The 27,674-nt window shown below is 37.2% G+C and overlaps 31 non-coding genes across 31 annotated transcripts; 10 read left to right on the forward strand and 21 right to left on the reverse strand.

Annotated features, from left to right (window-relative positions):
- Positions 1 to 584: 584 nt before the first annotated feature.
- Positions 585 to 657, reverse strand: TRNAI-AAU (transfer RNA isoleucine (anticodon AAU)). Its single transcript has one exon. It is a non-coding gene; the product is annotated as a tRNA-Ile (tRNA).
- A 5,364-nt stretch (positions 658 to 6,021) lies between these two features.
- Positions 6,022 to 6,093, reverse strand: TRNAP-UGG (transfer RNA proline (anticodon UGG)). The gene has a single exon. It is a non-coding gene; the product is annotated as a tRNA-Pro (tRNA).
- Positions 6,094 to 6,900: 807 nt separating this feature from the next.
- TRNAP-UGG (transfer RNA proline (anticodon UGG)) lies at positions 6,901 to 6,972 on the reverse strand. Its single transcript has one exon. It is a non-coding gene; the product is annotated as a tRNA-Pro (tRNA).
- Positions 6,973 to 7,786: 814 nt separating this feature from the next.
- On the reverse strand, positions 7,787 to 7,858 carry TRNAP-UGG (transfer RNA proline (anticodon UGG)). Its single transcript has one exon. It is a non-coding gene; the product is annotated as a tRNA-Pro (tRNA).
- Positions 7,859 to 9,374: 1,516 nt separating this feature from the next.
- Positions 9,375 to 9,447, forward strand: TRNAI-AAU (transfer RNA isoleucine (anticodon AAU)). Its single transcript has one exon. It is a non-coding gene; the product is annotated as a tRNA-Ile (tRNA).
- An 894-nt stretch (positions 9,448 to 10,341) lies between these two features.
- TRNAP-UGG (transfer RNA proline (anticodon UGG)) lies at positions 10,342 to 10,413 on the reverse strand. Its single transcript has one exon. It is a non-coding gene; the product is annotated as a tRNA-Pro (tRNA).
- A 1,750-nt stretch (positions 10,414 to 12,163) lies between these two features.
- On the reverse strand, positions 12,164 to 12,235 carry TRNAR-UCG (transfer RNA arginine (anticodon UCG)). Its single transcript has one exon. It is a non-coding gene; the product is annotated as a tRNA-Arg (tRNA).
- Positions 12,236 to 12,649: 414 nt separating this feature from the next.
- On the forward strand, positions 12,650 to 12,722 carry TRNAI-AAU (transfer RNA isoleucine (anticodon AAU)). Its single transcript has one exon. It is a non-coding gene; the product is annotated as a tRNA-Ile (tRNA).
- Positions 12,723 to 13,523: 801 nt separating this feature from the next.
- On the reverse strand, positions 13,524 to 13,595 carry TRNAR-UCG (transfer RNA arginine (anticodon UCG)). The gene has a single exon. It is a non-coding gene; the product is annotated as a tRNA-Arg (tRNA).
- Positions 13,596 to 14,445: 850 nt separating this feature from the next.
- TRNAP-UGG (transfer RNA proline (anticodon UGG)) lies at positions 14,446 to 14,517 on the reverse strand. Its single transcript has one exon. It is a non-coding gene; the product is annotated as a tRNA-Pro (tRNA).
- A 372-nt stretch (positions 14,518 to 14,889) lies between these two features.
- On the reverse strand, positions 14,890 to 14,961 carry TRNAP-UGG (transfer RNA proline (anticodon UGG)). Its single transcript has one exon. It is a non-coding gene; the product is annotated as a tRNA-Pro (tRNA).
- Positions 14,962 to 15,836: 875 nt separating this feature from the next.
- On the forward strand, positions 15,837 to 15,909 carry TRNAI-AAU (transfer RNA isoleucine (anticodon AAU)). Its single transcript has one exon. It is a non-coding gene; the product is annotated as a tRNA-Ile (tRNA).
- Positions 15,910 to 16,273: 364 nt separating this feature from the next.
- TRNAP-UGG (transfer RNA proline (anticodon UGG)) lies at positions 16,274 to 16,345 on the reverse strand. Its single transcript has one exon. It is a non-coding gene; the product is annotated as a tRNA-Pro (tRNA).
- Positions 16,346 to 18,154: 1,809 nt separating this feature from the next.
- TRNAR-UCG (transfer RNA arginine (anticodon UCG)) lies at positions 18,155 to 18,226 on the reverse strand. The gene has a single exon. It is a non-coding gene; the product is annotated as a tRNA-Arg (tRNA).
- Positions 18,227 to 18,640: 414 nt separating this feature from the next.
- TRNAI-AAU (transfer RNA isoleucine (anticodon AAU)) lies at positions 18,641 to 18,713 on the forward strand. Its single transcript has one exon. It is a non-coding gene; the product is annotated as a tRNA-Ile (tRNA).
- Positions 18,714 to 19,081: 368 nt separating this feature from the next.
- TRNAP-UGG (transfer RNA proline (anticodon UGG)) lies at positions 19,082 to 19,153 on the reverse strand. Its single transcript has one exon. It is a non-coding gene; the product is annotated as a tRNA-Pro (tRNA).
- A 371-nt stretch (positions 19,154 to 19,524) lies between these two features.
- On the reverse strand, positions 19,525 to 19,596 carry TRNAP-UGG (transfer RNA proline (anticodon UGG)). The gene has a single exon. It is a non-coding gene; the product is annotated as a tRNA-Pro (tRNA).
- An 874-nt stretch (positions 19,597 to 20,470) lies between these two features.
- Positions 20,471 to 20,543, forward strand: TRNAI-AAU (transfer RNA isoleucine (anticodon AAU)). Its single transcript has one exon. It is a non-coding gene; the product is annotated as a tRNA-Ile (tRNA).
- A 375-nt stretch (positions 20,544 to 20,918) lies between these two features.
- TRNAP-UGG (transfer RNA proline (anticodon UGG)) lies at positions 20,919 to 20,990 on the reverse strand. The gene has a single exon. It is a non-coding gene; the product is annotated as a tRNA-Pro (tRNA).
- Positions 20,991 to 21,335: 345 nt separating this feature from the next.
- Positions 21,336 to 21,407, reverse strand: TRNAR-UCG (transfer RNA arginine (anticodon UCG)). The gene has a single exon. It is a non-coding gene; the product is annotated as a tRNA-Arg (tRNA).
- An 849-nt stretch (positions 21,408 to 22,256) lies between these two features.
- TRNAP-UGG (transfer RNA proline (anticodon UGG)) lies at positions 22,257 to 22,328 on the reverse strand. The gene has a single exon. It is a non-coding gene; the product is annotated as a tRNA-Pro (tRNA).
- Positions 22,329 to 22,702: 374 nt separating this feature from the next.
- Positions 22,703 to 22,774, reverse strand: TRNAP-UGG (transfer RNA proline (anticodon UGG)). The gene has a single exon. It is a non-coding gene; the product is annotated as a tRNA-Pro (tRNA).
- A 391-nt stretch (positions 22,775 to 23,165) lies between these two features.
- On the forward strand, positions 23,166 to 23,238 carry TRNAI-AAU (transfer RNA isoleucine (anticodon AAU)). The gene has a single exon. It is a non-coding gene; the product is annotated as a tRNA-Ile (tRNA).
- A 437-nt stretch (positions 23,239 to 23,675) lies between these two features.
- TRNAI-AAU (transfer RNA isoleucine (anticodon AAU)) lies at positions 23,676 to 23,748 on the forward strand. The gene has a single exon. It is a non-coding gene; the product is annotated as a tRNA-Ile (tRNA).
- Positions 23,749 to 24,115: 367 nt separating this feature from the next.
- TRNAP-UGG (transfer RNA proline (anticodon UGG)) lies at positions 24,116 to 24,187 on the reverse strand. Its single transcript has one exon. It is a non-coding gene; the product is annotated as a tRNA-Pro (tRNA).
- A 372-nt stretch (positions 24,188 to 24,559) lies between these two features.
- On the reverse strand, positions 24,560 to 24,631 carry TRNAP-UGG (transfer RNA proline (anticodon UGG)). Its single transcript has one exon. It is a non-coding gene; the product is annotated as a tRNA-Pro (tRNA).
- Positions 24,632 to 25,614: 983 nt separating this feature from the next.
- Positions 25,615 to 25,687, forward strand: TRNAI-AAU (transfer RNA isoleucine (anticodon AAU)). Its single transcript has one exon. It is a non-coding gene; the product is annotated as a tRNA-Ile (tRNA).
- A 363-nt stretch (positions 25,688 to 26,050) lies between these two features.
- Positions 26,051 to 26,122, reverse strand: TRNAP-UGG (transfer RNA proline (anticodon UGG)). The gene has a single exon. It is a non-coding gene; the product is annotated as a tRNA-Pro (tRNA).
- A 415-nt stretch (positions 26,123 to 26,537) lies between these two features.
- On the forward strand, positions 26,538 to 26,610 carry TRNAI-AAU (transfer RNA isoleucine (anticodon AAU)). The gene has a single exon. It is a non-coding gene; the product is annotated as a tRNA-Ile (tRNA).
- A 495-nt stretch (positions 26,611 to 27,105) lies between these two features.
- Positions 27,106 to 27,178, forward strand: TRNAI-AAU (transfer RNA isoleucine (anticodon AAU)). The gene has a single exon. It is a non-coding gene; the product is annotated as a tRNA-Ile (tRNA).
- Positions 27,179 to 27,541: 363 nt separating this feature from the next.
- TRNAP-UGG (transfer RNA proline (anticodon UGG)) lies at positions 27,542 to 27,613 on the reverse strand. Its single transcript has one exon. It is a non-coding gene; the product is annotated as a tRNA-Pro (tRNA).
- Positions 27,614 to 27,674: the final 61 nt, after the last annotated feature.

Below are 27,674 nucleotides of genomic sequence, written 5' to 3' on the forward strand. Positions count from 1 at the left end.
TAACTCGAGTGAAGGGTTTGCCCAGCAGACTAGGTCCGGTCTGCATGCAAGTTTACACTAAAATTTGACACTTTCAAAACAAAGTCATACCATCATTATTATCCTCATCGTCATTATATCACCATCATCATCATCATTATCACCATATCTGCATATCATCTTCATCAACGGCATCATCATAATCATTATTATCATAACTGTTATCTTCATCATCATATATTCATTATCATCGTCATTCATTTGGTGGACAACATTCCTGGATAAAACAGGATTTCTGACGAAACATCATCCCCCCCTGCCCCCCCCCCCCCGCTCCCATGTATTAGTATTAACAAGAGGAAGAAGAAAGAAGAATAAAAAACCCGTCACAGCTCAACAACCCCGATTACTCTTTACCAGCCCAAGTTGCATGCTTCTGAACCATAAATAAAACAAGGAGAAAATTTCAGATACGGAGGATTCCCGATGAAGATTCGATTCCTTTTTTTTTTTGTCCATGGCGACGGGGCTCGGGGACTCCTGTTTCTATATCTCGTTGAAACGTTCAAACCCCTCGAAATAAGAAAAAAAAAGATATGAGCATTTGGTCTATATGAGGCTCGAACTCATGACCCTCGCGTTATTAGCACGATGCTCTGCCGACTGAGCTAACAGACCGTTCGCTACATTCAGTTGGAGTATTATAGTAATTATACTCAAGATGCCGGAGTGGTTGTACACATACTCTATGGTTGTACATGAATAGAGTACGTGTGTACCACGCACACAACACAGGTCACCATGATCACACTGAACAAAGGTCCACTCATCATGCTCAAGTAATCCCTGCATGGCTCACTGCATGGTCCACTGTACAATTAGAATTCATTCTTTGTAGCCTAATTATTCCTTGACTTTTTAAAAAGTAGATTTGACTTTGAAATTACACTATATAGGCCTATTTTCCTAAAACATTCAAATTAAGTCTTCCTAACTCAAATCTATTTTGCAAGTGTCTTTGAATTTGTTTTATTTTTTTTTTAGCCGGGTAATTCAAGTAATTTTAAATTACTTCGATCAATTAAATGGAGGGGCCGCGGAAGCGGGGGGGGGGGCTGCAGGGGGGGGGGGCTGAAGCCCCCTCCCACCCCCCACTTTTTTAAAACAAAAAAAGTAGATTTTTAACATAGATTTGAATTTCTCTGTTGAATCTGCTTGTTATATTCTTTGCCGTAGTAGATTGTTCACGCAGAGTTGAGGGGATGCAGAATAAAAAGATCGTGAACCATAAGACTGGGTATATATTGGTGGCAGGAACTATTAATGATTTGTTTCTTGAACGCAAGTTGCGAGAAGGTGAATATGTATTCTGATCAACTCTTGAAGATAGACTGGAGCTGTTTTCTCCAAACATTGGAAGCCGGTACGTCAGCAAGAGGATCTAATTCAAATCAATTAATTCGTTCCCGGACCTTTAGCATGTCACGGTGAAGCTCCCTCACTGAGCAGTGGAGTGACCTGACAGACTCACTTTTTTAAAAATGAAAAGCCAATCAAACAACAATAATACGATTGAAAGTCGGACGAGTAGTGGGCTTTCGTGCACATAAAATCCCAGTCCCCTCCCCCGGTTATTTTTTAGATATTGCAATGATTGTTTTACTCATTCAAGTTGATGTAACATATACTTGAGTAAATGGCTGTAAAGAAAACAAGTCAATTTTAACTGCCAAAGTTACCGAAATGGAGGCATTTTTTTATCACAATTCCAAAGTAATTAAGGTATTTTTTTTACAGTTTAAGAGATCCACTGTATATCAAAACAGTTTGAAATCGTTTTTGCCTCCTAAGTCATGCCAGTCATTTCATGCCATTCCATATAATGCTCCAACAAAAAAAAAAAATAATAATTTCGATGTCATGATCATTTCGAACAATTATTTTTATTGCGAAAAGTATTCTTTTATCATAATCTTGACAATAGAAGAATACATTTTATCATCCCTTCTGATTCTCTTTTTATTGCCACAGGAATGCAGAAAATGTTGCTGAAATAATTTTACCAATTTTTCTAAAGATATGAATAAAGGCGTGACGTTGACTTCATTGTACGAAGTTCGTATATTATTTCCATTGCCATGGTGTATAATGGTTGTATTTCCTAAATAAAATTTGCCGAGTATTGAGAGCAAACAATATAAAGCGCGAAGTTTGACGTCACATTATCAAACTGTTTACTGTTTTGGATTCGTTACTAATGCTTGAGGATGTGCCATTGTATGAGGATCGATCCCACGGTAAGGGCAAGACCTACCTTGATCCGTCTCCTGAACACCGCCAAGGGCAAATCACTGTTCGAAAAGACCCTTTTTTATTGAAAATGAGTGATCAGTTCTTTGAACCCTCGTCTTTCCTCTGCTCATCCCCCTTAAAGGGATGGTCCAGGCTGAAAATATTTTTATCTAAATAAATAGAGTAAAATTCACCGGCAGAGCAAAATGCTGAAAATTTCATCGAAATCGGATAACAAATAACAAAGTTATTGAATTTTAAAGTTTATCAATATTTTATGAAAAATTTATATGCACATCGTCATGAATATTCATTAGGTGGGCTGATGATGTCGCATCACCACTTTCCTTTTTCTTATGTTATTACATGAAATCATAATTTTTTTCATTTTTCATACATGTATAAATGCTGTGTATCCATTACGATGAAATAAGTTACGGCAATAAATAACTAATGCACTTAATCAGTTGTCAACCCAATTGTTTTAGTTCTTGGTAGAAACATTTTGAATAAACCTAATTTCATAATGAAATACAAAAGAACAAGTGGGGATATGACATGCCTAGAACTGTTTCACCACTAATAATGCAAATCTTTAAAATTCAATAACTTTGTTATTTGTTGTCCGATTTTGATGAAATTTTCAGCATTTTGCTTTGTGAAATTTACTCTTCTTATTGAGATATTAATGTCTCCAGCCTGGACCATCCCTTTAAAGAAAGCACACATTTTAAAAGTCGATTCCTACAAATTTGATCATGAAAGTTCATCTGTGTTAGTTACTTTTGATCTCAACATGCACGCAAAAAAATAATCTCAGAGTTGCCCAAAACTTTCGGCTGCTATCTGCAGCCTTGTGACTTATCAAACCATTTTTTTCATCAAGAAAATTTGTTTGATTAAAAATTAAGAATATCCCGGACCCGCACCTGTTCAAAGGGTGGTAAAATAAAGAGGACACACCCCATCGATGCAATTGGTTAATTTTTGGAAAGATTATAAAAATAGAGGCGGCGGAACCAGGGGGGCGGGGGCACTAGTGGCGTAGCTAGGATTTTTTTCCTGGGGGGCACTGGGGGGTCCTTGCTTTTTCACGGGGGGGCACCATTTTTTTGTGTATGTGTCACAAAGGCGGATCCGACTTTCGCCAATAGGGGACGGGGCCCGAATTCATCTTCACCTATATTTTCCCTGATCAGTCACTTCTTAGTTTTATTCTTATAAAACAACATAAACATGAAATAATCTCATAAGCCTTATAAAAGTGCGAGCGCGAAGCGCGAGCAATTTTTTTTAACTTTCATGTATTTTGTCCTGAAAATTTAATATTCTGGGCAATGTTATGTATGATCCTGAACAAGATTCGTATGTAACTAGATGATTACTACGAACGCCAAGCGCGAGCAGAAATTTATATTAACTGTTCTAGCATTATCGAAAAGGGACCTGTTAAGGACTCTTACAGTTACCCACGAAGACGGTATATATTTCAATAATGGGAGCACGAAGCGCGAGCAAATTTATTTTTACATTCCGACCTAAAAAATTGTCATTCTTGTATTAACGAATGGGATAAGTATGTAACTAAACAATATTATTGATGCGAGCGCGAAGCCCTAAAGGAAGAAAATTGAGATTTCAGACCTAAAAGCGGGACACTGTTCATATTTTGTAAATCATACATGTAAATAGGATATAATTAATTGGGTATCATTAATAATGCGATCGTGAAGCGTGAGCAGACAATTTATTATTGATATTCTGATGTGAAACTGGATAATTTAAGTACATTTTAAATAAAGAACATGCAGGCTATCGCGCTTGTTTTAGATTTAGACCTAGAATCTGGGCATTCTGAATACATTTGTTTAATGGAACTTTATGGAATACACGTAGACAATAGGAACTTGGCAAATCAAACAATGTGACCATGCAGCGTGAGCTTAAAATTCTGATATGTAGACCATAAAACGGACATTTTACAGAGCACTTAAATTTGTAAATGAAAAATAAATAATGAAAGCTCGATGTCCGAGCTAAAATATGTTTTGTATATTGACTTCAAAACTTGCTCCATATCAGCCTATTGAGCAAGATATGAATCTCATCGAACAGGCAATTCTGGCACGAAGCGCAAGAAAATTTTGTATTTAGTAACATGAAAGATTTTTTTTTTGCAAGTCTTCCCCTCACATTATTTCATTCATTCGTCTTCCTCCTCTTATTTTCCTCTTCTTCTTTTTTTCTTGTCTTTCTCCTTCTTTTCCTTTTTTTCTTTTCTTCTTTCTCTCTTTTTTTTTGCTCTGCCAATTTTTTTCAGGGGGGCACCTTGGGGGGCACACCAAATCTCAGGGGGGGGGCACGTGCCCCCAGGCCCCCCCCCCCGTAGCTACGCCACTGGGGGGCACTTTCCCCCTCCCCTCATTCCCCGGAAAATACCCTTTTCAAAACGAAATGCCCCTTTTTCAAAATGAAATACAAATTTTTCTAGTAAAACGTAATACATTTTAGGTTAGAAATCACAAAATTTTTGTCTGATGCAAACCCAATACCCTGAAGTCCAATTCAATTTTTACACCATTTTTTTAAAGATTAACATAAATGTCCATGGCAACACAAGACGCTACCCCCGCCCCTTAAACATAATTAATGATAAATTAGTATGACAAGAAATAAGACAATATTCCCCTTTATTTATTATTCATTTTATTTCCAGGCAAGATAATAACAAACATGACAGATACAATAGAATCATTACAAGAGAAATATAAAATTGAGCACCAGCCAATGCCTGGGGATTACCTCAATTCTGTCGAGAGGTTCCCTACATTGGCTGGTGCCTACATAGAATAACATGAAATAGAAATGAATTTAAACGTGCAATCATAATCATACTTCTAAATAAATTAACCTTCATTGTAATATGAAGAGAGAAATAAAAACATGGTTATCGAATTGAAACATAAACAATACAGACAGGGTCAAAATTAGCAATTAGTCAATATCAAATTAGAAAACAAAGATGGTAGGTCAATTGGTTAATTTTTTAGAGTTTGAAAGGAATTGACACCGGAATTGACATCTGTCATGTTTATGTTCGGGTTTAAGAAATTAATCTGATTTCTTCTACATAATTGAGCAATTTGGACGAGGTTTTGTTTTCAGTGTGCTTTATTCAGCGCGCTATACGGTTAATTTATATGCCTATAAACGATAGAGAAATACATCAGATACATCATATGGACTGAATCTCAATTAATTATCTTCCTCTCGGTTTATTTTTCATTATCAAAGTACTCCGTTTACCGATTGCGAACGGTCTGTTAGCTCGGTCGGCAGAGCATCGTGCTAATAACGCGAGGGTCATTAGTTCGAGCCTCGTATATAGACATTCAGCTGCTATTTTTTCTTATTTTAGAGGGGGTCAATGTTAGTACTATTCTCCATAAAACGATCAAAAGATACGGAACTGGGCACCATCGACTAGGACCACTGACGCCATGCAATGCCTGCCACCCATACATTTTCTTTTGAACGACGATCATGATATGGTATGGGAAAAGTGGGATAGTAAAAGAAAGAACAATGATGATGAAAGGCCCCATTAATTCTAAACATTACAATTCATATTTCAAAGTTTTATAACCACATTTCCAAAATATTTGGAGTGACAAATAGCCTGTATATGTCGCATGGTTTTCAAAAGATATCAGTCGATGAGAACGCTCGAGAAGGAAAAGTAATTCAAAAGGGCTTGTCCGGGAATCGAACTCGGGGCCTCTCGCACCCAAAGCGAGAATCATGCCACTAGACCAACAAGCCTCATCTAATTCTAATTGTCAAACCTACTCTCCTCTTATTTTCTTCTTGTTTCATTTTATTTGGTAAGTGGGTAAGGAAAAGAAACAACTTCGACTTGATAATATGTAAGTTAGTATAAAACATATTTATATAAGACATTACCCTCTTTATTTAATTTTTTTTTTTTGCTCGACACGATTTATTTTGGTGTGTATACTTTGATATTCAGCATGCTTCATAAGCGAAAGACTGGTAAATCAATAGAGATATAATTACATACATCGCATAAATGTACTGGATGTCTCTTTTGGGTACAATTCTATCATTAATTCTCTCCCCATCATTCCACATCAGAGTACTCCCTCTGTGAGCAGCGATCGGTCTGTTTACTCAGTCGGCAGAGCATCGTGCAAATAACGCGAGGGTCATGAGTTCGAGCCTCATATAGACCATCAGGTGGTATATTTTTTTCTTATTTTTAGAGGGGGTGAATGTCGGTACTCATCTCCATAAAACGATCAAAAGATACGGAACTGGGGGTGACGAGACTCCGGGCACCATCGACAAGGACCACTGCAATGCCTGCCACCCATACAATTTTTTTTGAACGACGTTCATGATTATGGTATGGGAAAAGTGGGATTTTAAAAGAAAAAAAAACAATGATGACGAAAGGCCCCAGTAATTCCAAACATTACAATTCATATTTCAAAGTTTCATAACCACATTTCAAAAAATATTTGGAGTGACGAATAGCTTGTATATGTCGCATGGTTTTCAGGAGATCTCAGTCGATGAGAAGGCTCGAGAAGGAAAATTAATGCAAAAGGGCTTGTCCGGGAATCGAACCCGGAGCCTCTCGCACCCAAAGCGAGAATCATGCCACTAGACCAACAAGCCTCACTTGCTTCTTTTTTTCAAACCTCCTCTGCTCTTATTTTCTTCTTGTTTCATTTTATTTGGTAAGTGTGCCAAGAAAAACAACTTCGACTTGATAATTTGTAAGTTAGTATAAATAACAAATCATGTAAGGCAACATTACCCCCTTATCTAATTGATTTTTTTCGACTTGATTTTGTGTGTGTGTGTGTGTACTTTGAATTCAGCATGCTTCAGTTTATTGCATTTGTGAGAGAGAGAATGGTAAATTGATGGAGATATATTACATACATCGCATAATGTACTTTATGTCTCTTTGGGTACATTTTTATCATTTAATTCACTCCCTATCTTTCCATATCAGAATACTCCGCAAAGATCAGCGATCGGTCTGTTAGCTCAGTCGGCAGAGCATCGTGCTAATAACGCGAGGATCATGAATTCGAGCCTCATATAGACCATGAGCTGCTATTTTCTTCTTATTTTTAGAGCCTGGGGTGAATGTTGGTATTCATCTCCATAAAACGATAAAAAAATACGAACCTGGGGGTGACGAGACCTCGAGTACCATCGACCAGGACCACTGACGCCATGCAATGCTGCCACCCATTCATTTTCTTTTGAACGACGATCATGATATGGTATAGGAAAAGTGGGATTGTAAAAGAAAGAACAATAATGATGATAAGTCTCATTAATTCCAAACATTAAAATTCATATTTCAAAAATTTATAACTACATTTCCAAAATATTTGAATTGACGAATATATATGTCGCATGGTTTCCAGGAGATCTCAGTCGATGAGAACGCTCGAGAAGGAAAAGTAATGCAAAAGGGCTTGTACGGGAATCGAACCCGGGGCCTCTCGCACCCAAAGCGAGTATTATGCCACTAGACCAACAAGCCTCACCTGGTTCTTATGCAAACCCAATACCCTGAAGTCCAATTCAATTTTTACACCATTTTTTTAAAGATTAACATAAATGTCCATGGCAACACAAGACGCTACCCCCGCCCCTTAAACATAATTATATAAATTGAAGATTATCACGTATTCTGATCGCGTTTCGCGTTCGCATTGCCTGCTTAAATGAGAACCATATCTCACAATAATTTAAAATTCAAAAATTGAACTTTACATTTCCAAATTTTGCAACCAATTAAAATTCCAAAATATTTGGAGAGACGAAGAGCCTGCCTATCTTAAAAAGTTTCCTCTTCAGAATATTAGACAGAGAAGGATAAGTAATGCAACGGGGTTTATCCGGGATTCGAACACGGGGCCTCTCTCGTACCCAAATCGAGAATTATGCCACTAGACAAACAAGCCTCATCTGATTCTATATATTTTGTCAAACCTCCTCTGCTCTTATTTTCTTCTCGTTTCATTTTATTTGGTAAATTTGGTAAGTGGTTCAAGAAAATAACAACTGCGACTTGATAATATGTGAGTTAGTAAAAAACATATTTATGTAAGATAACATTACAAAATTTTCGATATGACTTTTTTGTGTGTGTGTACTTTCACATTCAGCATGCTTCATAAGCGAGAGAATAGTCTCTTTGGGTATTTTTTTTTAAATTCACTACCTATCTTCTAACATCAAAGTACTCCCTCTTTGAACAGCGAACGGTCTGTTTGCTCAGTCGGCAGAGCATCGTGCTAATAACGCGAGGGTCATGGGTTCGAGCCTCATATAGACCATAAGCTAATTTCCATTTTTTTCCTAGCTTCCTTTTTGGAGGTAATAATGGTACACTCTAAATTACAGGGATTTAAAATAAGTCTAGATGGATTGTAGTTAGGGACCAATCGATTTCTGGATTTTGTTTTAATCCTAAAGACTTAAATTTAAATCTCAAATGATTTAAATTCAAATTAAATTTAAATCTTTCGAGATTTAAAAAAGGAATCTGAAGGATTCAATTAAATCCGGAATTCGATTGGTCCCTAACTACAGTCCATGTGGACTAATTTTAAATCCCTGTAATTTAGAGTGTAGATTGATTAATAGATACTCCACTTCACTTCAAATTTTAAACGATAAAATTACAAATTAAGGCGAAATTTAAGGCTGTAATTAAGCTCTGGAAAGGTTTTCTTGAATAAAATGAATAAATAATACAAAATGTAAAATATGTAAATGTAAATCACTTTAAAAATGATCCGAAGGCAATGTGCTTGCTATATTTTTTACACTGACTTATACTGACTTGAAAACTGGACATATCAAGCACCGTTTGAATTCATGAATTAAATAAATATGTCAATACATATGTAATGCAAAGACGAAGCGTGAGCTAACCCTTTTCCTACACGATGGGCTTAACCTGAAAGGTTTGCTTTTTTGCCAGCTCTCAGTCTCAATATCATGATAATCTTATAATTTTCTTCAGAGTACTCCCTTTTTGAGCAGCGAACGGTCTGTTAGCTCAGTCGGCAGAGCATCGTGCTAATAACGCGAGGGTCATGAGTTCGAGCCTCATATAGACCATCAGCTGACTTTCATTTTCCCCCGAGCTTCTTTTTTAGGGTTGGAGATAATAATGGTAGATTGATTAATAGATACTCCACTTCACTTTAAATTTTAAACGATAAAATTACAAATTAAGACGAAATATCAGGCTATAATGAACCTCTGGAAAGGCTTCCTTCAATGAATAAACAAATGATAAATTATATTAATACAAAATTTCAAAATATGTAAATGTATATAACTTGAAAAGATCCGAGCGCAAAGTGCTTGCTAAAAAAAATTGTTTATACTGATTAATACTGACTTGAAAACTGGACATTTCAAGCACCGTTTGAATTCATGAACTGAATAAGTATGTAAATTAAATAGTGCGAACGCAAAGGATGAGCTAACATTTTGTTCTACGATGGGCCTAACCTGAAAGGTTTGCCAACTCTCAGTCTCAATATCATGATCATTTTACAATTTTCTTCAGAGTACTCCCTCTAAGAGCAGCGATCGGTCTGTTATCTCAGTCGGCAGAGCATCGTGCTAATAACGGGAGGGTCATGAGTTCGAGCCTCATATAGACCATTAGCTGCTATTTTTTCTTATTTTTTGAGGGGGTGAATGTGGTTCTCCAGAAAATGATTAAAAGGTAAGGAAAAGGGTGTGGCGAGACCCCGGGCACCATCGACAAGGACCACTGACGCAATACAATGCCTGCCACCCATACAATTTCTTTTAAACGACGATCATGATATGGTATGGAAAAAGTGGGATTGTAAACAAAAAAACAATGATGACGAAACGCCCCATTGATTCCAAACATTAAAATTCATATTTCAAAGTTTTATAACCAAATATGTCGCATGGTTTTCAGGAGATCTCATGAGTCGATGAGAACGCTCGAGAAATAAAATTAATGCAGAAGGGCTTGTCCGGGAATCGAACCCGGAGCCTCTCGCACCCAAAGCGAGAATCATGCCACTAGACCAACAAGCCTCATCTGATTCTATTTGCCAAACCTCCTCTCCTCTTATTTTCTTCTTGTTTTATTTTATTTGGTAAGTGGGTAAGGAAAAGAAACAACTTCGACTTGATAATATGTAAGTTAGTATAAAATATATTTATATAAAACAATATTACCCCCCTTTATTTATTTATTTTTTATTCGACAAGATTTTTTTTTGGGTGTGTATACTTTGATATTCAGCATACTTCATAAGCGAAAGACTGATAAATTAATAGAGATATATTACATACATCGAATAAATGTACTGGATGTCTCTTTGGGTACATTTTATCATTTAATTCACTCCCATCTTTCCATATCAGATTACCCTCTATGAGCAGCGATCGGTCTGTTTACTCAGTCGACAGAGCATCGTGCAAATAACGCGAGGGTCATGAGTTCGAGCCTCATATAGACCATCAGCTGACTTCCATTTTCCTCTAGCTTCCTGGGGGTAGATTGATTGATACTCCACTTCACTTCAAAGTTTAAACAATAAAATTACAAATTAAGGCGAAATATTAGGCTGTAATGAACCTCCTGGAAAGGTTCCCTTAAATAAATGTATAAATGATGAATTATAGTAATACAAAATTTAAAATGTAAATGTAAATTTATATCACTTTAAAATAATCCGAAGTCAAAGTGCTTGCTATATTTTTTCACTGACTAATACTGACTTGTAAATTGGACATTTCAAGCACCGTTTGAATTCATGAATTAAATAAGTAATGCAAACACGAAGCGTGAGCTTACCTTTTCCGACACGATGGGCTTAACCTGAAAGGTTTGCTTTTTGCCAACTCTCAATATCATGTTCATATTATAATTTTCTTCAGAGAACTCCTTCCATGAGCAGCGAACGGTCTGATAGCTCAGTCGGCAGAGCATCGTGCTAATAACGCGAGGGTCATGAGTTCGAGCCTCATATAGACCATCAGCTGCTATTTTCCCCCCTTATTTTTAGAGGGGTGAATGTTGGTACTGCTATGCATAAAACGATCAAAAGATACGGAACTGGGGGTGACGAGAACCCGGGCACCATCGGCAAGGATGCCGCCTATACATTTTCTTTTTTAATGACGATCATGTTTCTTGATAATGGTAGAGGAAAAGTATACATATAATAAAAAGAATGACCATGATGATAGGCTTCAATAATTTCAAACATTGAAATTCATATTTCAAAGTTTCATAACCACATTTCAACAAATATTTGGAGTGTCGAATCCTGTATATATATGTCGCAAGGTTTACTTTTCAAGAGCTCTCAGCCGATGAGAACGCTTGAGACATGCGAGAAGGAAAAGAAATGCGAAAGGGCTTGTCCGGGAATCGAACCAGGGGCCTCTCGCACCCAAAGCGAGAATCATGCCCCTAGACCAACAAGCATCATTTTATTCTGATGCAAACGCAGTACTCTGAAGTCAAAATCAATTTTTACACCATTTTTTAGATCAACAAAAATTTCAATGACAACACATTACGCTACCCCCCCCCCCTTTGAACATAATTATATAAATTTAAGGTTATCGCTTATTCTGATCGCGTTTCGCGTTCGCATTGCCTGCTTAAATGAGAACCATATCTCACAATAATCAAAAATTCAAAAAATGAACTTTACATTTCCAAATTTTCCAACAATTCAATATCCAAAATATTTGGAGAGACGAGAAGCTTGTCTGTCTTGAAAAGTTTCTTCTTCAGAATATTGGGCAGAGAAGGAAAAGTAATGCAAGAGGGCTTGTCCGGGAATCGAACCCGGGCCCCCTCGCAACGAAAGCGAGAATCATGCCACTAGACCAACAAGCCTCACCTGATTCTTTGTGCCAAAACTCCTCTGCCTTTTTTTCTTCTTGTTTAATTTTTATTGGTAAGTGGGTCAAGAAAAGAAACAACTTCGACTTGATAATGTGTAAGTTAGTAAAAAACATATTTATATAAGACAAAGTATATCACTTTAAAAATAATCCGGAGGCAAAGTGCTTGCTATAATTTTTTACACTGATTAATACTGACTTGAAAACTGGACATTTCAAGCACCGTATGAATTCATGAATTAAAGAAGTATGTCAATAAATAAATTATGCAAACACGAAGCGTGAGCTTACCTTTTCCGACACGATGGGCTTAACCTGAAAGGTTTGCTTTTTTGCCAACTCTCAATCTCAATATCATGTTCATTTTATAATTTTATTCAGAGTACTCCCTCTAGGTGCAGCGATCGGTCTGTTAGCTCAGTCGGCAGAGCATCGTGCTAATAACGCGAGGGTCATGAGTTCGAGCCTCATATAGACCATCAGCTGCTATTTTTCCCCTTATTTTTAGAGTGGTGAATGTTGGTACTGCTATGCATAAAACGATCAAAAGATACGGAACTGGGGGTTACGAGAACCAGGGCACCATCGGCAAGGATGCCGCCTATACATTTTCTTTTTTAATGACGATCATGTTTCTTGATAATGGTAGAGGAAAAGTATACATATAATAAAAAGAATGACCATGACGATAGGCTTCAATAATGTCAAACATTGAAATTCATATTTCAAAGTTTCATAACCACATTTCAAAAAATATTTGGAGTGTCGAATCCTGTATATATATGTCGCAAGGTTTACTTTTCAAGAGCTCTCAGCCGATGAGAACGCTTGAGACATGCGAGAAGGAAAAGAAATGCGAAAGGGCTTGTCCGGGAATCGAACCAGGGGCCTCTCGCACCCAAAGCGAGAATCATGCCCCTAGACCAACAAGCATCATTTTATTCTGATGCAAACGCAGTACTCTGAAGTCAAATTCAATGTTTACACCATTTTTTAGATCACCAAAATTTTCAATGACAACACATTACGCTACCCCCCCCCCCTTGAACATAATTATATAAATTTAAGGTTATCACTTATTCTGATCGCGTTTCGCGTTCGCATTGCCTGCTTAAATGAGAACCATATCTCACAATAATCAAAAATTCAAAAATTGAACTTTACATTTCCAAATTTTCCAACAATTCAATTTCCAAAATATTTGGAGAGACGAGAAGCTTGTCTGTCTTGAAAAGTTTCTTCTTTAGAATACTAGACAGAGAAGGAAAAGTAATGCAAGAGGGCTTGTCCGGGAATCGAACCCGGGCCCCCTCGCAACGAAAGCGAGAATCATGCCACTAGACCAACAAGCCCTACCTGATTCTTTTTGCCAAAACTCCTCTGCTTTTTTTTCTTCTTGTTTAATTTTTATTGGTAAGTGGGTCAAGAAAAGAAACAACTTCGACTTGATAATGTGTAAGTTAGTAAAAAACATATTTATATAAGACAAAGTATATCACTTTAAAAATAATCCGGAGGCAAAGTGCCTGCTATATTTTTTTACACTGATTAGCTGACTTGAAAACTGGACATTTCAAGCACCGTATGAATTCATGAATTAAAGAAGTATGTCAATAAATAAATTATGCAAACACGAAGCGTGAGCTTACCTTTTCCGACACGATGGGCTTAACCTGAAAGGTTTGCTTTTTTGCCAACTCTCAATCTCAATATCATGTTCATTTTATAATTTTCTTCAGAGTACTCCCTCTAGGTGCAGCGATCGGTCTGTTAGCTCAGTCGGCAGAGCATCGTACTAATAACGCGAGGGTCATGAGTTCGAGCCTCATATAGACCATCACCTGCTCTGTTTTTTTAATTTTTCGAGGGGGTGAATGTTGGTACTCATCTCCATAAAACAATCAAAAATAAGGAAAAGGGTGTGACGAGACCCCTGGCACCATCGACAAGGACCACTGACGCCATGCAATGCCTGCCACCCATACATTTTCTTTTAAACAACGATCATATAGTATGGGAAAATTGGGATTATAAAATATAGAACAATGATGACGGAAGGCCCCATTGATTCCAAAAATTGAAATTCATATTTCAAAGTTTTTTAAACACATTTCCAGAATATTTGGAGTGACAAATATATATGTCGCATGATTATTTTGGAGATATCAGTCGATTAGACTGAGAAGGAAAAATAATGCGTAGGGGCTTGTCCGGGAATCGAACCCGGGGCCTCTCGCACCCAAAGCGAGAATCATGCCACTAGACCAACAAGCCTCATCTGGTTCCGATGCAAACCCAATACCCTAAAGTCCAATATAATTTTTCCACCATTTATGTTTTAGATTGACATAAATGTCCATGGCAACTCATGATGCTAACCCCCTCCCCCTCCATATGAATATAAACTTTGAAGGTTATGGGTTATCACATAGAATAATGAATTTTGATCGCGCTTCGCGTTCGCATCGCCTGCTTAAATCAGAACCATATCTCACTATAATTAAAAAAATATAAAAAATTGAATTTCCTTTTCCAAATTTAGCAACCAAATTAAACTTCCAAAATATTTCTAGAGACAAAGAGCCTGCCTATCTTGGACAGTTTACTCTTCAGGAGATGAGACAGAGAAGGAAAAGTAATGCATAAGGGCTTGTCCGGGAATCGAACCCGGGGCCTCTCGCACCCAAAGCGAAAATCATGCCACTAGACCAACAAGCCTCATCTGATTCTATTTGCCAAACCTCCTCTCCTCTTTTTTTCTTCTTGTTTTATTTTATTTGGTAAGTGGGTAAGGAAAAGAAACAACTTCGACTTGATAATATGTAAGTTAGTATAAAATATATTTATATAAAACAACATTACCCCCTTTATTTATTTATTTTTTATTCGACAAGATTTTTTTTGGGTGTGTATACTTTGATATTCAGCATACTTCATAAGCGAAAGACTGATAAATTAATAGAGATATATTACATACATCGAATAAATGTACTGGATGTCTCTTTGGGTACATTTTATCATTTAATTCACTCCCATCTTTCCATATCAGAGTACCCTCCATGAGCAGCGATCGGTCTGTTTACTCAGTCGACAGAGCATCGTGCAAATAACGCGAGGGTCATGAGTTCGAGCCTCATATAGACCATCAGCTGACTTCCATTTTCCTCTAGCTTCCTGGAGGTAGATTGATTTATACTCCACTTCACCTCAAAGTTTAAACAATACAATTACAAATTAAGGCGAAATATTAGGCTGTAATGAACCTCCTGGAAAGGTTCCCTTAAATAAATGTATAAATGATGAATTATAGTAATACAAAATTTAAAATGTGTAAATTTATATCACTTTAAAATAATCCGAAGTCAAAGTGCTTGCTATATTTTTTCACTGACTAATACTGACTTGTAAATTGGACATTTCAAGCACCGTTTGAATTCATGAATTAAATAAGTAATGCAAACACGAAGCGTGAGCTTACCTTTTCCGACACGATGGGCTTAACCTGAAAGGTTTGCTTTTTTGCCAACTCTCAATCTCAATATCATGTTCATTTTATAATTTTCTTCAGAGTACTCCCTCTAGGTGCAGCGATCGGTCTGTTAGCTCAGTCGGCAGAGCATCGTGCTAATAACGCGAGGGTCATGAGTTCGAGCCTCATATAGACCATCACCTGCTCTGTTTCTTTATTTTTCGAGGGGGTGAATGTTGGTACTCATCTCCATAAAACAATCAAAGATAAGGAAAAGGGTGTGACGAGACCCCTGGCACCATCGACAAGGACCACTGACGTCATGCAATGCCTGCCACCCATACATTTTCTTTTAAACAACGATCATATAGTATGGGAAAATTGGGATTATAAAATATAGAACAATGATGACGGAAGGCCCCATTGATTCCAAAAATTGAAATTCATATTTCAAAGTTTTTTAAACACATTTCCAGAATATTTGGAGTGACGAATATATATGTCGCATGATTTTTTTGGAGATATTAGTCGATTAGACTGAAAAGGAAAAATAATGCGTAGGGGCTTGTCCGGGAATCGAACCCGGGGCCTCTCGCACCCAAAGCGAGAATCGTGCCACTAGACCAACAAGCCTCACCTGATTCTTTGTGCCAAAACTCCTCTGCTTTTTTTTCTTCTTGTTTAATTTTTATTGGTTAGTTGGTCAAGAAAAGAAACAACTTCGACTTGATAATGTGTAAGTTAGTAAAAAACACATTTATATAAGACAAAGTATATCACTTTAAAAATAATCCGGAGGCAAAGTGCTTGCTATAATTTTTTACACTGATTAATACTGACTTCAAAACTGGACATTTCAAGCACCGTATGAATTCATGAATTAAAGAAGTATGTCAATAAATAAATTATGCAAACACGAAGCGTGAGCTTACCTTTTCCGACACGATGGGCTTAACCTGAAAGGTTTGCTTTTTTGCCAACTCTCAATCTCAATATCATGTTCATTTTATAATTTTCTTCAGAGTACTCCCTCCATGAGCAGCGATCGGTCTGTTTACTCAGTCGACAGAGCATCGTGCAAATAACGCGAGGGTCATGAGTTCGAGCCTCATATAGACCATCAGCTGACTTCCATTTTCCTCTAGCTTCCTGGAGGTAGATTGATTTATACTCCACTTCACTTCAAAGTTGAAACAATACAATTACAAATTAAGGCGAAATATTAGGCTGTAATGAACCTCCTGGAAAGGTTCCCTTAAATAAATGTATAAATGATGAATTATAGTAATACAAAATTTAAAATGTGTAAATTTATATCACTTTAAAATAATCCGAAGTCAAAGTGCTTGCTATATTTTTTCACTGAATAATACTGACTTGTAAATTGGACATTTCAAGCACCGTTTGAATTCATGAATTAAATAAGTAATGCAAACACGAAGCGTGAGCTTACCTTTTCCGACACGATGGGCTTAATCTGAAAGGTTTGCTTTTTGCCAACTCTCAGTCTCAATATCATGTTCATATTATAATTTTCTTCAGAGAACTCCTTCCATGAGCAGCGAACGGTCTGTTAGCTCAGTCGGCAGAGCATCGTGCTAATAACGCGAGGGTCATGAGTACGAGCCTCATATAGACCATCAGCTGCTATTTTTTCCCTTATTTTTAGAGTGGTGAATGTTGGTACTGCTATGCATAAAACGATCAAAAGATACGGAACTGGGGGTGACGAGAACCCGGGCACCATCGGCAAGGATGCCGCCTATACATTTTCTTTTTTAATGACGATCATGTTTCTTGATAATGGTAGAGGAAAAGTATACATATAATAAAAAGAATGACCATGACGATAGGCTTCAATAATTTCAAACATTGAAATTCATATTTCAAAGTTTCATAACCACATTTCAAAAACTATTTGGAGTGTCGAATCCTGTATATATATGTCGCAAGGTTTACTTTTCAAGAGCTCTCAGCCGATGAGAACGCTTGAGACATGCGAGAAGGAAAAGAAATGCGAAAGGGCTTGTCCGGGAATCGAACCAGGGGCCTCTCGCACCCAAAGCGAGAATCATGCCCCTAGACCAACAAGCATCATTTTATTCTGATGCAAACGCAGTACTCTGAAGTCAAATTCAATGTTTACACCATTTTTTAGATCACCAAAATTTTCAATGACAACACATTACGCTACCCCCCCCCCCCTTGAACATAATTATATAAATTTAAGGTTATCACTTATTCTGATCGCGTTTCGCGTTCGCATTGCCTGCTTAAATGAGAACCATATCTCACAATAATCAAAAATTCAAAAATTGAACTTTACATTTCCAAATTTTCCAACAATTCAATTTCCAAAATATTTGGAGAGACGAGAAGCTTGTCTGTCTTGAAAAGTTTCTTCTTTAGAATATTAGACAGAGAAGGAAAAGTAATGCAAGAGGGCTTGTCCGGGAATCGAACCCGGGCCCCCTCGCAACGAAAGCGAGAATCATGCCACTAGACCAACAAGCCTCACCTGATTCTTTGTGCCAAAACTCCTCTGCTTTTTTTTCTTCTTGTTTAATTGTTATTGGTAAGTGGGTCAAGAAAAGAAACAACTTCGACTTGATAATGTGTAAGTTAGTAAAAAACATATTTATTTAAGACAAAGTATATCACTTTAAAAATAATCCGGAGGCAAAGTGCTTGCTATATTTTTTTACACTGATTAGCTGACTTGAAAACTGGACATTTCAAGCACCGTATGAATTCATGAATTAAAGAAGTATGTCAATAAATAAATTATGCAAACACGAAGCGTGAGCTTACCTTTTCCGACACGATGGGCTTAACCTGAAAGGTTTGCTTTTTTGCCAACTCTCAATCTCAATATCATGTTCATTTTATATAATTTTCTTCAGAGTAATCCCTCTATGAGCAGCGATCGGTCTGTTAGCTCAGTCGGCAGAGCATCGTGCTAATAACGCGAGGGTCATGAGTTCGAGCCTCATATAGACCATCAGCTGCTCTGTTTTTTTTTATTTTTCGAGGGGGTGAATGTTGGTACTCATCTCCATAAAACAATCAAAGATAAGGAAAAGGGTGTGACGAGACCCCTGGCACCATCGACAAGGACCACTGACGCCATGCAATGCCTGCCACCCATACATTTTCTTTTGAACGACGATCATGATAGGGTATGGGAAAATTGGGATTATAAAATATAGAACAATGATGACGGAAGGCCCCATTGATTCCAAAAATTGAAATTCATATTTCAAAGTTTTTTAACCACATTTCCAAAATATTTGGAGTGACGAATATATACGTCGCATGATTTTTTGGAGATATCGGTCGATTAGACTGAGAAGGAAAAATAATGCGTAGGGGCTTGTCCGGGAATCGAACCCGGGGCCTCTCGCACCCAAAGCGAGAATCATGCCACTAGACCAACAAGCCTCATCTGGTTCCGATGCAAACCCAATACCCTGAAGTCCAATATAATTTTTCCACCATTTATGTTTTAGATTGACATAAATGTCCATGGCAACACATGATGATATCCCCCTCCCCCTCCATATAAATATAAACTTTGAAGGTTATGGGTTATCACATAGAATAATGAATTTTGATCGCGCTTCGCGTTCGCATCGCCTGCTTAAATGAGAACCATATCTCACTATAATAAAAAAATATAAAAAATTGAATTTCCTTTTCCAAATTTAGCAACCAAATTAAACTTCCAAAATATTTGTAGAGACGAAGAGCCTGCCTATCTTGGACAGTTTACTTTTCAGGAGATGAGACAGAGAAGGAAAAGTAATGCATAAGGGCTTGTCCGGGAATCGAACCCGGGGCCTCTCGCACCCAAAGCGAGAATCATGCCACTAGACCAACAAGCCTCATCTGATTCTATTTGCCAAACCTCCTCTCCTCTTTTTTTATTCTTGTTTTATTTTATTTGGTAAGTGGGTAAGGAAAAGAAACAACTTCGACTTGATAATATGTAAGTTAGTATAAAATATATTTATATAAAACAACATTACCCCCTTTATTCATTTATTTTTTATTCGACAAGATTTTTTTTGGGTGTGTATACTTTGATATTCAGCATACTTCATAAGCGAAAGACTGATAAATTAATAGAGATATATTACATACATCGAATAAATGTACTGGATGTCTCTTTGGGTACATTTTATCATTTAATTCACTCCCATCTTTCCATATCAGAGTACCCTCTATGAGCAGCGATCGGTCTGTTTACTCAGTCGACAGAGCATCGTGCAAATAACGCGAGGGTCATGAGTTCGAGCCTCATATAGACCATCAGCTGACTTCCATTTTCCTCTAGCTTCCTGGAGGTAGATTGATTGATACTCCACTTCACTTCAAAGTTTAAACAATACAATTACAAATTAAGGTGAAATATTAGGCTGTAATGAACCTCCTGGAAAGGTTCCCTTAAATAAATGTATAAATGATGAATTATAGTAATACAAAATTTAAAATGTGTAAATTTATATCACTTTAAAATAATCCGAAGTCAAAGTGCTTGCTATATTTTTTCACTGACTAATACTGACTTGTAAATTGGACATTTCAAGCACCGTTTGAATTCATGAATTAAATAAGTAATGCAAACACGAAGCGTGAGCTTACCTTTTCCGACACGATGGGCTTAACCTGAAAGGTTTGCTTTTTGCCAACTCTCAGTCTCAATATCATGTTCATATTATAATTTTCTTCAGAGAACTCCTTCCATGAGCAGCGAACGGTCTGTTAGCTCAGTCGGCAGAGCATCGTGCTAATAACGCGAGGGTCATGAGTTCGAGCCTCATATAGACCATCAGCTGCTATTTTCCCCCTTATTTTTAGAGGGGTGAATGTTGGTACTGCTATGCATAAAACGATCAAAAGATACGGAACTGGGGGTGACGAGAACCCGGGGCACCAACGGCAAGGATGCCGCCTATACATTTTCTTTTTTAATGACGATCATGTTTCTTGATAATGGTAAAGGAAAAGTATACATATAATAAAAAGAATGACCACGACGATAGGCTTCAATAATTTCAAACATTGAAATTCATATTTCAAAGTTTCATAACCACATTTCAAAAAATATTTGGAGTGTCGAATCCTGTATATATATGTCGCAAGGTTTACTTTTCAAGAGCTCTCAGCCGATGATAACGCTTGAGACATGCGAGAAGGAAAAGAAGGGCTTGTCCGGGAATCGAACCAAGGGTCTCTCGCACCCAAAGCGAGAATCATGCCACTAGACCAACAAGCCTCATTTTATTCTGATGCAAACGCAGTACTCTGAAGTCAAATTCAATTTTTACACCATTTTTTTTAAGATCAACAAAAATTTCAATGACAACACATTACGCTCACCCCCCCCCCTTGAACATAATTATATAAATTTAAGGTTATCACTTATTCTGATCGCGTTTCGCGTTCGCATTGCCTGCTTAAATGAGAACCATATCTCACAATAAATTCAAAAATTGAACTTTACATTTCCAAATTTTGCAACCAATTCAATTTCCAAAATATTTGGAGAGACGAAAAGCTTGCCTGTCTTGAAAAGTTGCTTCTTCAGAATATTAGACAGAGAAGGAAAAATAATGCAAGAGGGCTTGTCCGAGAATCGAACCCGGGCCCACTCGCAACGAAAGCGAGAATCATGCCACTAGACCAACAAGCCTCACCTGATTCTTTTTGCCAAAACTCCTCTGCTTTTTTTTCTTCTCGTTTAATTTTATTTGGTAAGTGGGTCAAGAAAAGAAACAACTTCGACTTGATAATGTGTAAGTGAGTAAAAAACATATTTATATAAGACAAAGTATATCACTTTAAAAATAATCCGGAGGCAAAGTGCTTGCTATAATTTTTTACACTGATTAATACTGACTTGAAAACTGGACATTTCAAGCACCGTATGAATTCATGAATTAAAGAAGTATGTCAATAAATAAATTATGCAAACACGAAGCGTGAGCTTACCTTTTCCGACACGATGGGCTTAACCTGAAAGGTTTGCTTTTTTGCCAACTCTCAATCTCAATATCATGTTCATTTTATAATTTTCTTCAGAGTAATCCTTCTATGAGCAGCGATCGGTCTGTTAGCTCGGCAGAGCATCGTGCTAATAACGCGAGGGTCATGAGTTCGAGCCTCATATAGACCATCAGCTGCTATGTTTTTTTATTTTTCGAGGGGGTGAATGTTGGTACTCTTCTCCATAAAACAATCAAAGATAAGGAAAAGGGTGTGACGAGACCCCTGGCGCCATCGACAAGGACCACTGACGCCATGCAATTCCTGCCACCCATACATTTTCTTTTGAACGACGATCATGATATGGTATGGGAAAACTGGGATTATAAAATATAGAACAATGATGACGTAAGGCCCCATTGATTCCAAAAATTGAAATTCATATTTCAAAGTTTTTTAACCACATTTCCAAAATATTTGGAGTGACGAATATATATGTCGCATGATTTTTTTGAGATATCAGTCGATTAGACTGAGAAGGAAAAATAATGCGTAGGGGCTTGTCCGGGAATCGAACCCGGGGCCTCTCGCACCCAAAGCGAGAATCATGCCACTAGACCAACAAGCCTCATCTGGTTCCGATGCAAACCCAATACCCTGAAGTCCAATATAATTTTTCCACCATTTATGTTTTAGATTGACATAAATGTCCATGGCAACTCATGATGCTAACCCCCTCCCCCTCCATATGAATATAAACTTTGAAGGTTATGGGTTATCACATAGAATAATGAATTTTGATCGCGCTTCGCGTTCGCATCGCCTGCTTAAATGAGAACCATATCTCACTATAATTAAAAAAATATAAAAAAATGAATTTCATTTTCCAAATTTAGCAACCAAATTAAACTTCCAAAATATTTGTGGAGATGAAGAGCCTGCCTATATCTTGGACAGTTTACTCTTCAGGAGATGAGACAGAGAAGGAAAAGTAATGCATAAGGGCTTGTCCGGGAATCGAACCCGGGGCCTCTCGCACCCAAAGCGAGAATCATGCCACTAGACCAACAAGCCTCACTTGCTTCTTTTTGTCAAACCTCCTCTGCTCTTATTTTCTCCTCGTTTCATTTTATTTGGTAAGTGGGTCAGGAAAAGAAAATGTGTAAGTTAGTATAAAACATATTTATATAAGACAAATTATATCACTTTAAAAATAATCCGAAGGCAAAGTGCTTGCTATATTTTTTACACTGACTAATACTGACTTGAAAACTGGACATTTCAAGCACCGTTTGAATACATGAATTAAATAAGTAGGTCAATGGATAAGTATGGCAAACACGAAGCGTGGGCTAACCCTTTTCCGACACGATGGGCTTAACCTGAAAGGTTTGCTTTTTTGCCAACTCTCAATCTCAACATCATGTTCATTTTATAATTTTCTTCATGTCCATGAGCAGCGAACGGTCTGTTAGCTCAGTCGGCAGAGCATCGTGCTAATAACGCGAGGGTCATGAGTTCGAGCCTCATATAGACCATCGGCTAATTTCCATTTTCCCATTCTTTTTAGGGTTGGAGGTAATATTGGTAGATTGATTGATAAATACTTTAGTTCACTTCAAATCTTAAACAATGATTAGAAATAAAGGCGAAATAAAAGGCCGTAATAAACCTCCTCGAAATGTTCCCTTAAATAATTGAATAAACGATAAATTATATTAATACAAAATTTAAAATATGTAAATGTATATCACTTGACAAATAATCCGAGCGTAAAGTGCTTGCTATACATTTTTTTTATACTGATTAATACTGACTTGAAGGTCAATAAATAATTCGAACGCGAAGCGTGAGCTAACACTTTTTCTATAAAGATGTGCCTAATTTGAAAGTTTTGCTCTTTGCCAACTCGCAGTCTCATTATCATGATCATTTTATAATTTTCTTCAGAGTACTCCCTCTAGGTGCAGCGATCGGTCTGTTAGCTCAGTCGGCAGAGCATCGTGCTAATAACGCGAGGGTCATGAGTTCGAGCCTCATATAGACCATCAGATGCTATTTTTTCTTATATTTTTAGAGGGGGTGAATGTTGGTACTCATCTCCATAAAACAATCAAAGATAAGGAAAAGGGTGTGACGAGACCCCTGGCACCATCGACAAGGACTACTGACAGCATGCAATGCCTGACACCCATACATTTTCTTTTGAACGACGATCATTATGGGAAAAGTGGGATTGTAAAAGAAAGAACAATGATGACGAAAGGCCCCATTAATTCCAAACATTAAAATTCATATTTCAAAGTTTTATATAACCACGTTTCCAAAATATTTGGAGTGACGAATATTTATTTCGCATGGGTTTTAAGAGATCTCATTCGATGAGAACGCTTGAAGAGGAAAAGAAAAACAAAAGGGCTTGTCCGGGAATCGAACCCGGGGCCTCTCGCACCCAAAGCGAGAATCATGCCACTAGACCAACAAGCCTCATCTGGTTCCGATGCAAACCCAATACCCTAAAGTCCAATATAATTTTTCCACCATTTATGTTTTAGATTGACATAAATGTCCATGGCAACTCATGATGCTAACCCCCTCCCCCTCCATATGAATATAAACTTTGAAGGTTATGGGTTATCACATAGAATAATGAATTTTGATCGCGCTTCGCGTTCGCATCGCCTGCTTAAATGAGAACCATATCTCACTATAATTAAAAAAATATAAAAAATTGAATTTCCTTTTCCAAATTTAGCAACCAAATTAAACTTCCAAAATATTTGTAGAGACAAAGAGCCTGCCTATCATGGACAGTTTACTCTTCAGGAGATGAGACAGAGAAGGAAAAATAATGCATAAGGGCTTGTCCGGGAATCGAACCCGGGGCCTCTCGCACCCAAAGCGAGAATCATGCCACTAGACCAACAAGCCTCATCTGATTCCATTTGTCAAACCTCCTCTGCTCTTATTTTCTTCTTGTTTCATTTTATTTGGTAAGTGGGTCAAGAAAAGAAACAACTTCGACTTGATAATGTGTAAGTTAGTATAAAAAATATTTATATAAGACAAAGTATATCACTTTAAATATAATCCGAAGGCAAAGTGCTTGCTATATTTTTTACACTGACTTATACTGACTTGAAAACTGGACATTTCAAGCACCGTTTGAATTCATGAATTAAATAAGTATGTCAATAAATAAGTAATGCAAACACGAAGCGTGAGCTTACCTTTTCCGACACGATGGGCTTAACCTGAAAGGTTTGCTTTTTTTGCCAACTCTTAGTCTCAATATCATGTTCATTTTAAAATTTTCTTCAGAGTACTCCCTCTAGGTGCAGCGATCGGTCTGTTAGCTCAGTCAGCGGAGCATCGTGCTAATAACGCGAGGGTCATGAGTTCGAGCCTCATATAGACCATCAGCTAATTTCCATTTTCCCATTCTTTTTAGGGTTGGAGGTAACATTGGTAGATTGATTGATAAATACTTCACTTCACTTCAAATTTTAAGCAATAATTAGAAATAAAGGCGAAATATAAGGCTGTAATAAACCTCCTCGAATAAATGAATAAACGATAATTTACATTAAAGGCGAAATATAAGGCTGTAATAAACCTCCTCGAATAAATGAATAAACGATAATTTACATTAATACAAAATTTAAAATATGTAAATGTATATCACTTGACAAATAATCCAAGCGCAAAGTGTTTGCTATTACATACATATATTTTTAATACTGATTAATACTGACTTGAATGTCAATAAATAATTCGAACGCGAAGCGTGAGCTTACATTTTTTCTATAACGATGTGCCTAATTTAAAAGTTTTGCTTTTTTGCCAACTCGCAGTCTCATTATCATGATCATTTTATAATTTTCTTCAGAGTACTCCCTCTAGGTGCAGCGATCGGTCTGTTAGCTCAGTCGGCAGAGCATCGTGCTAATAACGCGAGGGTCATGAGTTCGAGCCTCATATAGACCATCAGATGCTATTTTTCTTTTTTTTTAGAGGGGGTGAATGTTGGTACTCATCTCCATGAAACAATCTAAGATAAGGAAAAGGGTGTGACGAGACCCCTGGCACCATCGACAAGGACCACTGACAGCATGCAATGCCTGCCACCCATACATGTTCTTTTGAACGATGATCATTATGGGAAAAGTGGGATTGTAAAAGAAAGAGCAATGATGACGAAAGGCCCCATTAATTCCAAACACTAAAATTCATATTTCAAAGTTTTATAACCACATTTCCAAAATATTTGGAGTGACGAATATATATGTCGCATGGGTTTTAGGAGATCTCAGTCGATGAGAACGCTTGAGAAGGAAAAGAAAAACAAAAGGGCTTGTCCGGGAATCGAACCCGGGGCCTCTCGCACCCAAAGCGAGAATCATGCCACTAGACCAACAAGCCTCATCTGTTTCCATTTGTCAAACCTCCTCTGCTCTTATTTTCTTCTTGTTTCATTTTATTTGGTAAGTGGGTCAAGAAAAGAAACAACTTCGACTTGATAATGTGCAAGTAAGTATAAAAAATATTTATATAAGACAAAGTATATCACTTTAAATATAATCCGAAGGCAAAGTGCTTGCTATATTTTTTACACTGACTTATACTGACTTGAAAACTGGACATTTCAAGTACCGTTTGAATTCATGAATTAAATAAGTATGTCAATAAATAAGTAATGCAAACACGAAGCGTGAGCTTACCTTTTCCGACACGATGGGCTTAACCTGAAAGGTTTGCTTTTTTTGCCATCTCTTAGTCTCAATATCATGTTCATTTTAAAATTTTCTTCAGAGTACTCCCTCTAGGTGCAGCGATCGGTCTGTTAGCTCAGTCGGCAGAGCATCGTGCTAATAACGCGAGGGTCATGAGTTCGAGCCTCATATAGACCATCAGCTAATTTCCATTTTCCCATTCTTTTTAGGGTTGGAGGTAACATTGGTAGATTGATTGATAAATACTTCACTTCACTTCAAATTTTAAGCAATAATTAGAAATAAAGGCGAAATATAAGGCTGTAATAAACCTCCTCGAATAAATGAATAAACGATAATTTACATTAAAGGCGAAATATAAGGCTGTAATAAACCTCCTCGAATAAATGAATAAACGATAATTTACATTAATACAAAATTTAAAATATGTAAATGTATATCACTTGACAAATAATCCAAGCGCAAAGTGTTTGCTATTACATACATATATTTTTAATACTGATTAATACTGACTTGAACGTCAATAAATAATTCGAACGCGAAGCGTGAGCTTACATTTTTTCTATAACGATGTGCCTAATTTAAAAGTTTTGCTTTTTTGCCAACTCGCAGTCTCATTATCATGATCATTTTATAATTTTCTTCAGAGTACTCCCTCTAGGTGCAGCGATCGGTCTGTTAGCTCAGTCGGCAGAGCATCGTGCTAATAACGCGAGGGTCATGAGTTCGAGCCTCATATAGACCATCAGATGCTATTTTTCTTTTTTTTTAGAGGGGGTGAATGTTGGTACTCATCTCCATGAAACAATCTAAGATAAGGAAAAGGGTGTGACGAGACCCCTGGCACCATCGACAAGGACCACTGACAGCATGCAATGCCTGCCACCCATACATGTTCTTTTGAACGATGATCATTATGGGAAAAGTGGGATTGTAAAAGAAAGAGCAATGATGACGAAAGGCCCCATTAATTCCAAACACTAAAATTCATATTTCAAAGTTTTATAACCACATTTCCAAAATATTTGGAGTGACGAATATATATGTCGCATGGGTTTTAGGAGATCTCAGTCGATGAGAACGCTTGAGAAGGAAAAGAAAAACAAAAGGGCTTGTCCGGGAATCGAACCCGGGGCCTCTCGCACCCAAAGCGAGAATCATGCCACTAGACAAACAAGCCTCATCTGTTTCCATTTGTCAAACCTCCTCTGCTCTTATTTTCTTCTTGTTTCATTTTATTT

This window comes from Lytechinus pictus, chromosome 12 (genome assembly GCF_037042905.1).
Source record: "Lytechinus pictus isolate F3 Inbred chromosome 12, Lp3.0, whole genome shotgun sequence".
Lineage (NCBI taxonomy): Eukaryota > Metazoa > Echinodermata > Echinoidea > Temnopleuroida > Toxopneustidae > Lytechinus > Lytechinus pictus.